This window comes from Ixodes scapularis, unplaced genomic scaffold (assembly GCF_016920785.2).
Source record: "Ixodes scapularis isolate PalLabHiFi unplaced genomic scaffold, ASM1692078v2 PGA_scaffold1__304_contigs__length_218370807, whole genome shotgun sequence".
NCBI classification, from domain to species: domain Eukaryota; kingdom Metazoa; phylum Arthropoda; class Arachnida; order Ixodida; family Ixodidae; genus Ixodes; species Ixodes scapularis.
The window spans coordinates 538,285-549,300 of NW_024609846.1; the positions used below are offsets into that span (position 1 = coordinate 538,285).

At 50.4% G+C, this 11,016-nt stretch overlaps 1 pseudogene; it reads right to left on the reverse strand.

The window, feature by feature from the left end:
• Window positions 1-8,092: 8,092 nt before the first annotated feature.
• Window positions 8,093-9,403, reverse strand: LOC121045490 (annotated as a pseudogene).
• Between the last annotated feature and the right edge of the window lie 1,613 nt (window positions 9,404-11,016).

Genomic DNA, 11,016 nt, shown 5'->3' on the forward strand with positions numbered 1-11,016 from the left:
GACTAAATTCCTGCAATATAAACATACACCCAACACAATTATTATGGGGTTGAGCGATGCTCACATTTCTTGAATTTTTTTGGCGACTGCATTGCATAGAAACAGAAGCTACGGCAAGTTTATTCAATACGAAGAAAACAAAACGTAAAAAAACAGGAGACAGATATGTATAGTTCCGAGGTCTGCAGACGGTTGCAAGTACAGCTTCTGGACGCCTCCATATTGCTGCTCGTGTAGGTAGATTGTCCGATAGTCAAGCATTACTGAACTCTGGGTACGCCCCAACAATGGTTGACTATCAGGTACGCCTTAGCAATGCTTTGTTTGCATACAATCTGCCCACATCAGCCGCAAGGTGGCGGAGCCCAGAAGCCGTAGTTGCAAATGTCTATAAAGAATCGATTTTTTTGGGGGGGAGGGGGGGGGGGTGGGGGAGTGGGGGGGGGGGGGGGGGGGCCAACAGACAGTTTTAATATAGCGTTGCTGGATCTTACGTACGCAATACGCAACAGTATAGCGTACACTAAAAATGACCTGCTCGGACCGAATTTAGTTGTGCTTTACGTTTTCGAGTGAACACCACGCATGATCTTGGATAAATTTGCTAGAGCCGTAGAATTCCGCGTGCGTATAGCGCAACCATGCTCCTGGAAAGAAATATTGAAAAAGAAAAAGTGTCCAATCATTTTATTTGAGATTAAACCAAGCCACAGCTGCCTCGTTAAGCGCGCTTTTCTGCGGGGTACAGAGGCTACGAGTACGAGTGCGTAGCCAAATTCGATCACGGAGCCTCCGTCAGTCGTCCCGTGGAAACGGCACCGCAAAATGAAATTAGGGAGTTTTAGAATAGCGCACGCTAAAGCTTTGCGTGCGCAAAGAATAGCGTCGTCGCTACTGCGCATGCTCCGAACGCAAACCAGATTTTGCGCTTTGCGTGCGCAATTTTAGCGTGCGCTATTTCTCGGAAATAGCGTGCGTACGCAAAGAGTCTTTGCACTTGTCCAAGGAGGATTCGTGATGAGAAGTTGGCTAAAGCCAAGACGAGCAGAGTTGAAAAAAGATGGCGGTTTCCTGGATTATGTCAGCGGCTGCTTTGGCGGCGTCATGAGTGCGACGTCGGCGGCATCCTCGCGACTGCGATTTTCAATACAAGACGACATTGAACTCGGTTTGGCAACGATCACCGACAGCTTTATGCATGTGACGCGCGAACATTTCTCGGCGAAGGTACGATGTGCGAAGGTCAGTACACGAGACCTCTCTTGCCGAGGCGACGCAAGCGGACACAACCGATCAACCGCTCGCGTCGCATTCTTCTGTTTAAACAAATCTAAAATTATACTCTGGACCAAAAAACTTCTTTTTCTTAAGTTACAGCATTTCGTGTGTGAAATAAAAAATGTGACTGTATCTTGGTGGCGTCGCAAGCGCGAGATGCTTGGGATTTTGCGTCGCGACGGAGAAACGCTATTCTAAAACTCTCTCGCGTCGCGTGCGCTAATACAAGCACTAAATTTAGCGCTAGCGTGCGCTAAAATTGCGTACGTTATTCTAAAACTCCCTATTCATGACGCCGATGTACAGTGCATAGCGAGAACTTCGGCGATTTCTTTTAGAGTCGTTCGTCGTCGGCGATGAACTGTGGTAATAGGCTTAGGGCTGAGCAGATCGCAGCGTCAACGCACACTGCGAGCAGCGAACATTTCCACTGTGCACTCCTTCAGCTGCAGGGTGATCTGATTCGACCGCGGTAGGTCCCAGAAAGAATCGCCGAGCTGAACACCACGCAATTTCACGTAACACAGAACTTCGAAAGCACCACGTCGCCCGTGCTGCGCCAGTCGAGGCAACCGCCATCTTGAAACTGGCGCTCTCGTTGGGCCCGAGATCTCTCGAGAGCGTCCCGCGAGGCCCGCTAGCCAGCAACTCAAAATCCCCAGCGTTGCGTGCGTACGCAATACGCTAGCCCTTCTATTGCGTTCTGCGCATGCGCACTCACGACCCGCAATTTTCTTGCGTACGCAAAGCTATAGCGTACGGTCCACTAAAACTGTCTAATATCTCCCCTGGCTACGCCACTGAATTCTCGCCGGCTTTCCTTTGTGCGATAAAGCAAGAACAGACCAGGCAACGGCCGCGCAAGTGAGGTTTGCTCGCTCATTGTGCTTGTTAGTCTCACCAGCAATCAGCTGCATCGCTGGCGATCGCTTAGCGTGTCCCGCCTATATCGATTTTGAGGACAGTGACCAACGCGAACTTCTTTTTCGCTATTTGTTATATGGTAACCGTGTTTATCCGACAGGCTGTAGCAAGTCAACAACGAAGTGTATTCGGTAAGCAATTAGTAATATAGGCCGACGCTGCCAGTACAGATACTAGGCACGTGGCTCATGTTAATCTCTTAGGAAAGATGACAATGCGGTTTACATTCAACGTAGACGTGACTTGCACGATACATTTCCCTCTGTCTACGAATCCGAATAAAGGCCTGTTCACACATGGAGCGGAGCGCTACAAGCCTAGCGCTGACCTCGCGCTAAGCGCGTGCTGACGGGGGCGTTCACCAGCTTTGTGTCGCACCGTCAATACTGTTGTTCATGGCAGACAATAAGTAGCAGACGACACGTGAGAAGCGCTGCATTAGCGCTTCGCTGCATGTGTGAACCGGCCTTAAGAGTTCCAATTATAAATACGCTGAACTTGTGCCAAGTTGTGATCGTACTGCAGCCGCTCTGGTTTTTGGGTTTGCTCTGTGGATCGCCTTGGAGCCGCAGGTGTTAGACGCTTGTCAGCAGGCGGCGTTGGTGGGTTTGTGGCAGGAGAGTGGTGTTGCCGCAGCTACTGCCTCGGAAGGACTGTCACTGTCCGAGTTATCGATTTCGGCAGCCTCTTCACTAAAGGGCGCGCCTGTTGCAAGAAGATGTCGTCGGTTGCGTCGAAGAACCCGGTTGCCCTCGGTAACAACCCGATACGATCTTGGTGCCTCTGAACACAAAACAGGAGCTCTCTGCAGGCCCCACACTTTGTCTCTCACCCTCACGACCTCCCCTTTCTTGAGTTCGGTCAAACTCCTCAATCGCGTGGCCAGTTGCTCGTGCTTAGAAACACACCGGCGTGGTTGTTGGTTGAAGTCAGGAAGTCGGCCGCCGCGTAACCTTCTGCCTTGTAGCAGCTCTGCCGACGATCGACCCTCTTCTAGTGGTGTGGACCGGTAGCTAAGCAGTCCAAGCCAGAAGACCTCGTGGGCCTCTTCAGTCTTCTTCAGGATTCGCTTGACAATCTGTACCCCTTTTACGGCGAGTCCGTTTGATTGGGGAAACTGTGGGCTCGACGTCACATGTTTGAAATCGTATCTGGAAGCAAAAACGGCAAAGTCATGAGATGAAAACTGCGGACCGTTGTCGGGCTGCACACTTCCATCGGGATTCTGTATCTTGAAAAGATAGCGCTCAACTTTGAAATAACGGCGCGTGCCGTGGTGTCCCCTAGTTTTTTCACCTCCGGAAACTTAGAAAGCGCATCCAATACACACAGGTACGAACTCCCCCATGCTGAAAGAGGTCAATCCCAACTCTGTACCATCGGTGATCTGGCGTTGACCTTACTATAAGAGGCTCGCTCGGTTGTCTGTGCGCATACTTTCGGCACACGGCGCAGCCTTGCAGCAAAGTTTCAATGTCCGAGCTAAGCCCAGGCCAGAACACCAAGCGTCCCCTACTGAAAAAAAAAAACATTTGGCGCCTGTATGAAAATAAACGGGTCCATACCGGTAACAGTTTAGCGATAGCGGTCACCAGTTTGCCAAAGGGGTCGCCCGTATGGCTCAAAGGGGTCCGCCTATGAGCCATAACGATCACCTACTTGGGCAAACAGGTCACTTCTTTGGCAAACGGTCACTCGTCGGGGCAAATGGGCGACTCGTTTGGGCAAAGTTGTCGCACGTTTGCTCAAACCGGTGAACATGATGAACAAGCGGGTGACCGGTGGCCGTCAAACTGTACCGGTTTAATCAAACGGCTCTTGGGAGCCCGTTTGTTATTGAACGTACAGATCGGCGGCCTGGGCACGCCTAGCTGATTGAGCCGTGGCAGCCAATGTATCCGGAAGGCTGGGAGCGCTGGTTTATTGATTTCAGATCGTCCGCGTAATGCAAGTAATTGTATTTATATTTTAAGTGCGCTGATGTGTGCTTATTTTTTGCAACTAAAACTAACACTTTTTTTTTTTAATTTTTTTACGTAAACGCGCGACGTTGGTGAGCCGATATTTTTGACAGAACTTTAAAACTTTGTCCATCTTTTTTGCCTCAATTTTCTTATTCAGCTCGAATCTCTCTCGCAGCAGACGCGACCGCATGAAAGAATGTACTTCTTGAGTCCGTTTCACTTCATTTCAAGATGCGGCGAAGGTAGCGCGAACACGTGCATCCAAGAACCTCGAGCATTGCGAGAGCACGCCCGCCGTTGCAGCAGTCAAATTACGAGCTCGTGCTGGGTACTTTCTTGACTCGGGCGCAAGCCGAGCTCATGGCTGATGCCATTTCCAGCGTGCGTGCTGAAATGCGCGCGTTTCGCCTGCTTTGCAAGGCTGCAAACGCGACGTGCAGTGTCAACTCCAAGAGAGAAGAAAAGCGCATGTACAGCGGTTCGTGCGTCCTGTCCCCTAGCATTGACTGCATTGCTGCAAAAAACCAACCGCAAGCATTTTTTTTTATAGAATGCATGAGTGGAGAGTTGCGAGGGAGGGGGGTGGGGTGTCCTAGGGAGCCTTCATGTGCGCTTGCGAAGCGCACATGAAGGCACCCTAGGGTGTCCCGGTGTCTTGCTCCTTGACCTCGCCATCGCCCCCTTCTTCCTCTCTGGTCGGCTCTGTCACGTGACCAGAGAAAGGGTAGGGCACGCTCCACGCTGATAAGCATAGCCAGATCCGGCTGCGGGCGCGTTGACAGTCGCTTGTCTCTTTGTGCAAAAATGTTCCAAAAGCCGGGTGAATTCATGATTGAAAAGGTTTACTCCGACTTAACATAACAAATTATTAACAAAAGGTACAGACGTTTCGCCACCTATGCAGGTGGCATCTTCAGTATACACTGACACAGATGAGGTGAGGTCGACCAGTCTACTTATCACACACGGTTGGTGTTGCACACCGATGCGTCACGGTGAATGAACCAGGACTCGACGAATTTTCTTTGTCTCCACCTTTGTTCTCGGGCCAGCGTCGTCGCATTGTCCAGGTCGAAACTGTGTCCTGTCGTCCAGCAGTGTTCGACAAGTTCCGTCTTGGACCGCGTGGCATGGGTGGCCTTGGCAACGTCCCTTTTGTGTTCTTTCAATCTCGTTGCCCTCTTCCTGCCCGTTTCGCCGATGTAGGTCGCGTCACAATCCCCGCACTATCCCAGTGACGCATCGGTGTGCAACACCAACCGTGGCCCCCTGCCGGACGTTTACGGGGACGTGTGTGATAAGTAGACTGGTCGACCACACCTCATTTGTGCCAGTGTATACTGAAGATGCCACCTGCATAGGTGGCGAAATGTCTGTACCTCTTGTTATTAATTTGTTATGTTAAGTCGGAGTAAACCTTTTCAATCATGTCTTTTTGTCTGCTTGTTTTCCGTTGCAACTTCGTTTGTCCTGCCTGCTTCGACCAGCCGCCTTTCCCTGTGGTCTTATAAGAATGTCTCTCGACAACGTATGGCATGTGCACCAAATGTTCGAAAAGTCCTACGCGTTTATCGGCAACAAGCAATTCTTCAAACAAGTCAGGAATTCTGGCGGTTTGGCTGGGTTCGGCAAATGACAGCTTGTGCGCCGCATCGTGTTGAAACTTTCAAGCCTTCCTTCTCGTTTTTGTGTTTGTGTGGTTGTCCTGCTTTGACCGTGTCGACAAATATCACGGATTACATCTTTCAAGTCCGCCATTATTATGGTAAGTGCACTGCAAAATACGTGTTGGCAACGATTGACCGTTCTTCTACGCGTACTCTTCCAGGATATCCGTAGAATTATGCAGCGCCTATTCACGCGGCAGCCGGGGGAATAATTTCCCCGAAAGTCTAGCTGTATATTCTAGAATTACCTCGGTTCTTGTTTGCTTTGCAATCTTCTCAGTTGTATAAAAGCTTAAAGAGCCTCGCACATTTCACAGATCGCTTGCACGTTTGTACTTGTCGTCAGAAGAGGTAATAAACTTCGAGGAGAATTGAAAACAATCCTTTGTGTCTGTTTTCCTGTCCATTTGCAAGCACCTACGCGAGCGCATTTGTTCTACGTGTGTTCTCCATGTTATAAATACGTTTATAAGTTTCGGGACGTCTTAAATAAGTTTAAAATAACCAACCACCCAGACGATACCCATTTAGGGCTAGCGAATCCGAATGGCACGTTCAAACGTGTGGTCACGTGCCAGGTCGAACGGACACCCGTATCAAACGGCACCTGTATCAAACCGGCACCCGTATCAAACGGGTACTGTTTCCAACGGGTACCGTTTCCAACGGGTACCGTTTCAAACGGGTACCCGTATCCCATAATCACGTTTGATTCAAACGGATCGACAGGTTTGATTCAAACGGGTCGACCAGTTTGAATTTTAAATGTTTTTTTTCAGTAGGGTCGGGCTCTTGCTTTACACTTGTTAAAGCCCAAATGTCCTTCATGGATTCGTTTAAGAATTTCCGGCCTCATAGATTTTGGGATCACCACTCTGCTCCCCTTCAATACAATTCCTTGAAGAAGTGATAACACGGAAACTAGTGGTTTCAGTTGGCCTTCCACATCACCGCTGCTGTTCATGTAGCGTGTGACTGACTGCGAGTCCGGGTCTTTTGCGGCCACTTCAGCCAGGCGATTCAAGATTTTTTCGCTTACCAAGTCCGCGACCACAATCAGGGCATGAACTTCCACATCTTCAGTCGAGCCGGCGGTATCCCCGGTCTTCACTGGTGATGACCTTGACAACATGTCGGCGAGGAGCAGCAGTTTTCCTGGTACGAATTGAAGGGCGTAATCGTACATAAGTAAACGCAGGAAAAAACGCTGAAGTCGCGGAGGCATGTCGCCTATTCCTTATGAAGAAATCGCTATCAGTGGTCGGTGGTCTGTTTCGATTAGTATGTTACGACCATAAACAAAGTGGTGAAATTTGTCGCAGCCAAAAGTGATACCCATCGCTTCCTTTTCAACCTGCGAATATCTTTGTTCTGGGCCTGTCATAACCCGTGATGCGTAAGCTACAGGCCGCCAGCTGTCGCCGTGACGCTGTAGGAGTGCGGCTCCCAGCCCATTTCTTGACGCGTCAAAAGAGATTTTTGTTCCTCGGGCTTAATCAAAGATAGCCAGCAAAGGCGCGCTAGTAAGCATTACGCAGACTTTCTTCCATTCCTTGGCGTGGTTGTCCGTCCAATCGAAGGGTGTGTCTTTTTTAATGAGACCACGCAAAAGTTTTGTTCTTGCCGCTAAATACGGTAGTACTTTTCGAAGTAATTGGCTACTCCAAGCATTCTATGCACGGCCCTCTTGTCCCTGGGGCACGACATTTCGCCTAGCGACGTGACTAACGCGGAGCTTGGCCTTATCCCTTCCTGGCTTATGACGTCACCCAAGTAGTCGATCTCCGTTAGCCCAAACTTGCACTTGTCGGCAGTGAAGGTCAAGCCAGCCCGCCTGGCCAACTGCAATGCGTTTTGGAGGCGCGCATCGTGTTCCTCTTGCGTTGCTCCCCAGATCAAAATATCGTCAATGTACACACGTACTCCCGGGGCTGAGTCAAACATCTCGCTTAGAGTTTTCTGAAAAACCTCAGGGGCCGATGCTATCTCGAAGGGAAGCCTCAAAAACCGGTAACGCCCGAAAGGCGTGCCGAACGTGCAAATGGTCGAAGTGGCCTCATCTAAGGGAATATGGTCGAACCTAGAGTTCGCGTCGAGACGGGAAAAGTGTCTGGCCCCCGCTAGTTCGGCCGCAATGTCCTCGCGCGTAGGCATCGGGTAGTGTTCGCGCTTTAGACAATCGTTAATTCGTCTGGGGTCCATGCAAACGCGGAGTTTGCCGTCCTTTTTTCGTACGAGGACGAGGGGACTCACCCAGTCCGTTGGCTTGTCGACCTTTTGTATGATGCCTCCCCGCTCCATGCGCTCCAGCTCTTATCGAAGGGGCTCTCGGAGTGCCAGGGCCACTCGTCGTGCCGGCTGGACTACCGGTGTCGCGTCCTCTCGCAGGACCATCTAGTACTGTCGTGTAACGCAGCCTGTGCCTTCGAACAATGAGTGAAATTCCTTTACAATTCTGTCGGTGACACCGCTGTTCACAGAATCCACTGAGCGCGACACAAGTCTGAGCGCCTCGCTTGCTAGAAGTCCGAGTATTGCCTGGTTGCCTTTCTTGACAATGAAGAAGTCGATGTCTCCCGAGTGACCGTTCGCAGATTCTCGTAGGCTCGCTACGCCGATGTGCTTGATGACGTCTCCGTTGTATTCTCGAAGCACGGAGCTGCTTGGCTTCAAGCTTGCCTTGTTCATGCACCTTCGGTAGACACAGTAGCGCAGCAAGTCAGCTTGGGAGCCCGTATCGACCTTCAAGATGACTGTCTGGTCAGCCACCCTTGCGTTGACGATCCAATTTGCCTGGCTCCTGACGCTACAAATCTTCACGTCGAGAATCTCAAAGTTGTCGTGGTCATTGAGAATTTCTCCGACACGGAGGTCTCTCTTGCAGCACGCCGCAAAGTGATTAGTGCCTCTGCGCATAAAACACGATTTTCCAAATGCCGGACATCTCCCACGCTCATGTTGGCGGTTCCAGTTGCCACACTTGTACGGCTGCCTCTTTTACACGGGCGCCATGAGCTTTTCCCCATGCGCCCACACCTTGTTCTGCAGAGCCGATACTTCCGCTGCTTTGCAGATCTGTTCGGCCTTGAGCAGCGTGATGTCCTTTTCCTTGAGCATTTTCTCGGGCAACTTCGGATTATTTGTTCCGAACACAACCTGATCCCGAAGAACCGAGTCGGTTAACTGCGCAAAGTTGCAGCAGCGTGCTTGTTTCCGCAAGTCACGCAAGAAATGTTCGAAGGGTTCTGCCTCCACCTGCATTCGTGTCCGGAATATGTACCTTTCATAGACCTCATTCTGTTGTTCGCGACAGTACTCCTCAAACTTGGTCGCCACCGTTCCGTAGTCATCCTGGACTTCATCCTCGGCGAAATAAGAATTTTTGAATATTTCCAAGGCGTCGTCCCCAGCAGCACTCAGCAGCAGCGCGGTCTTGACGGCTTCAGACCTTGGTTCTTTTGGTGAAGCCGTTGCCTTCAGGAACAGCTCGAACTTTTGTCGAAATAGCTCCCAGTTCTTTGCAATGTTCCCGGATAGAAGCAGCGGCTCCGGTGGCTTGAGTAGTTCCATTGGGTTGAAAACTACTGCGTTCCGCTCTTGCTTCGAGCTATCACCGACGTGGACGGCATCGCACTTCTGACACCATGTATCAGAAGGCTGTAGCAAGTCAACAACGACGTTTATTTGGTAAGCAGTTAGTAATATAGGCCGACGCGGCCATTATAGATACTAGGCAGGTGGCTCATGTTAATCTCTTAGGAAAGATGACAATGCGGTTTGCATTCGACGTAGACTTGACTTGCACGATACAACTGTGGTACGAATAGAGGCTCGTACACACATTTGCTTCGACCGCGGTGTGCTACGTTGCGTCGTGCAGCAAAGCGCCTCCCCGATGGCTCGCCGAAAGCTTTACAATAGCAACAGCACGACGCAGCCAGTCTTAACGAGGCGCTTGTGGTTGCAATCGCACTCGAACGCAACTTTGTGAACGAGACTGAATGCGCACGGCATGTGTCGCGTGTTGCTTCCGCACCTGGGCAGATACCGTACTGATTGGTAGCCAAAAAACTCAGTCGGCTTCAATGTTAGTGGGCATGTCAAGTTCGTACAAAGCCCATTTCGAACGACAGACCGTTTCCGACGGGTCTCTCCAGGAACGAGAAATCATGTACCTTTGCAGCGGGCAGGGCCGGCCTTAGAGCAGCAAGCGCCCTGGGCAAACTGTAGCCGTAGCCCCCCCCCCCCCCCCCCCCCTATTTCCGCAACCAACATCACGTTGTTTGTAAACATGCCAGAGTGACTCAGCGAATGGTCGCGATTTTGTCGTTGTCAGTCGAGAACCACACATCCTACAAACGAACGACGTTCGCGGTCATCGAGAGTTTTGTCAGCACCGTGTTCAAATGCTTCAAAATATATTTATTTCCAAGATTAACCAACTTTCAGCTGTGGGTCTCCTTTAGCAAGCTAACGTCTGATGAACAGAGAAAACGAAAGCACAATTTAACCATGTCCGATACCCTACAAAGCAACCTGCCGAGCCTTCAACATCGCAAAGTGGGCTACGGCTTGAGACATATCCAGGCTAGAACTATCCTGTTTTCAATGGACAAAATTGCCAATGACGATAGCCTGTCATCTGCCATGGTTCATCTTAGGTATGTCTTAATAAGCTTTAATTTTGAGAAGCTCCTCTCAGCGGTGGCGACTGACACCGTCGAAGTGAGGAAAATCCTCAATGACACCCACGTATAAAGGAAGTTGTCACGTAGGTGGTTGTCCAAAGCAGAATGAACTGGAGGAAATCCTGGGGAGCACTGTATCCGGTGGGCAGCAGGCTGCATAGGTAGATTAGCTCCTAACAGAGATCAGTACCGTCGATGGCTGCACTTCCTAGGTGTCTCAGTGCGTGGTCAAAGCCTTGGCACAGTTTAAGTAGTTCTGCTTTGCAGGAAGTCGGGTGAGGTCGTAAAAGAACCCCCAGAGGCTCACGTGCTGCTCCCTCACCGTGAAGCGTTCTTCAATTGACATATTTACGGTGTCAATCATCTCGTAGAAGAACTCTCGCTTGAATTTTGTCTCGACATCATCAACCTCGTCCTGGCACTCATAACTGAGTTGGCGCTTTTTCCGCCGCAGTCGAAGGGACGATTTCATCACAGTGTCAACACCCATGCTCT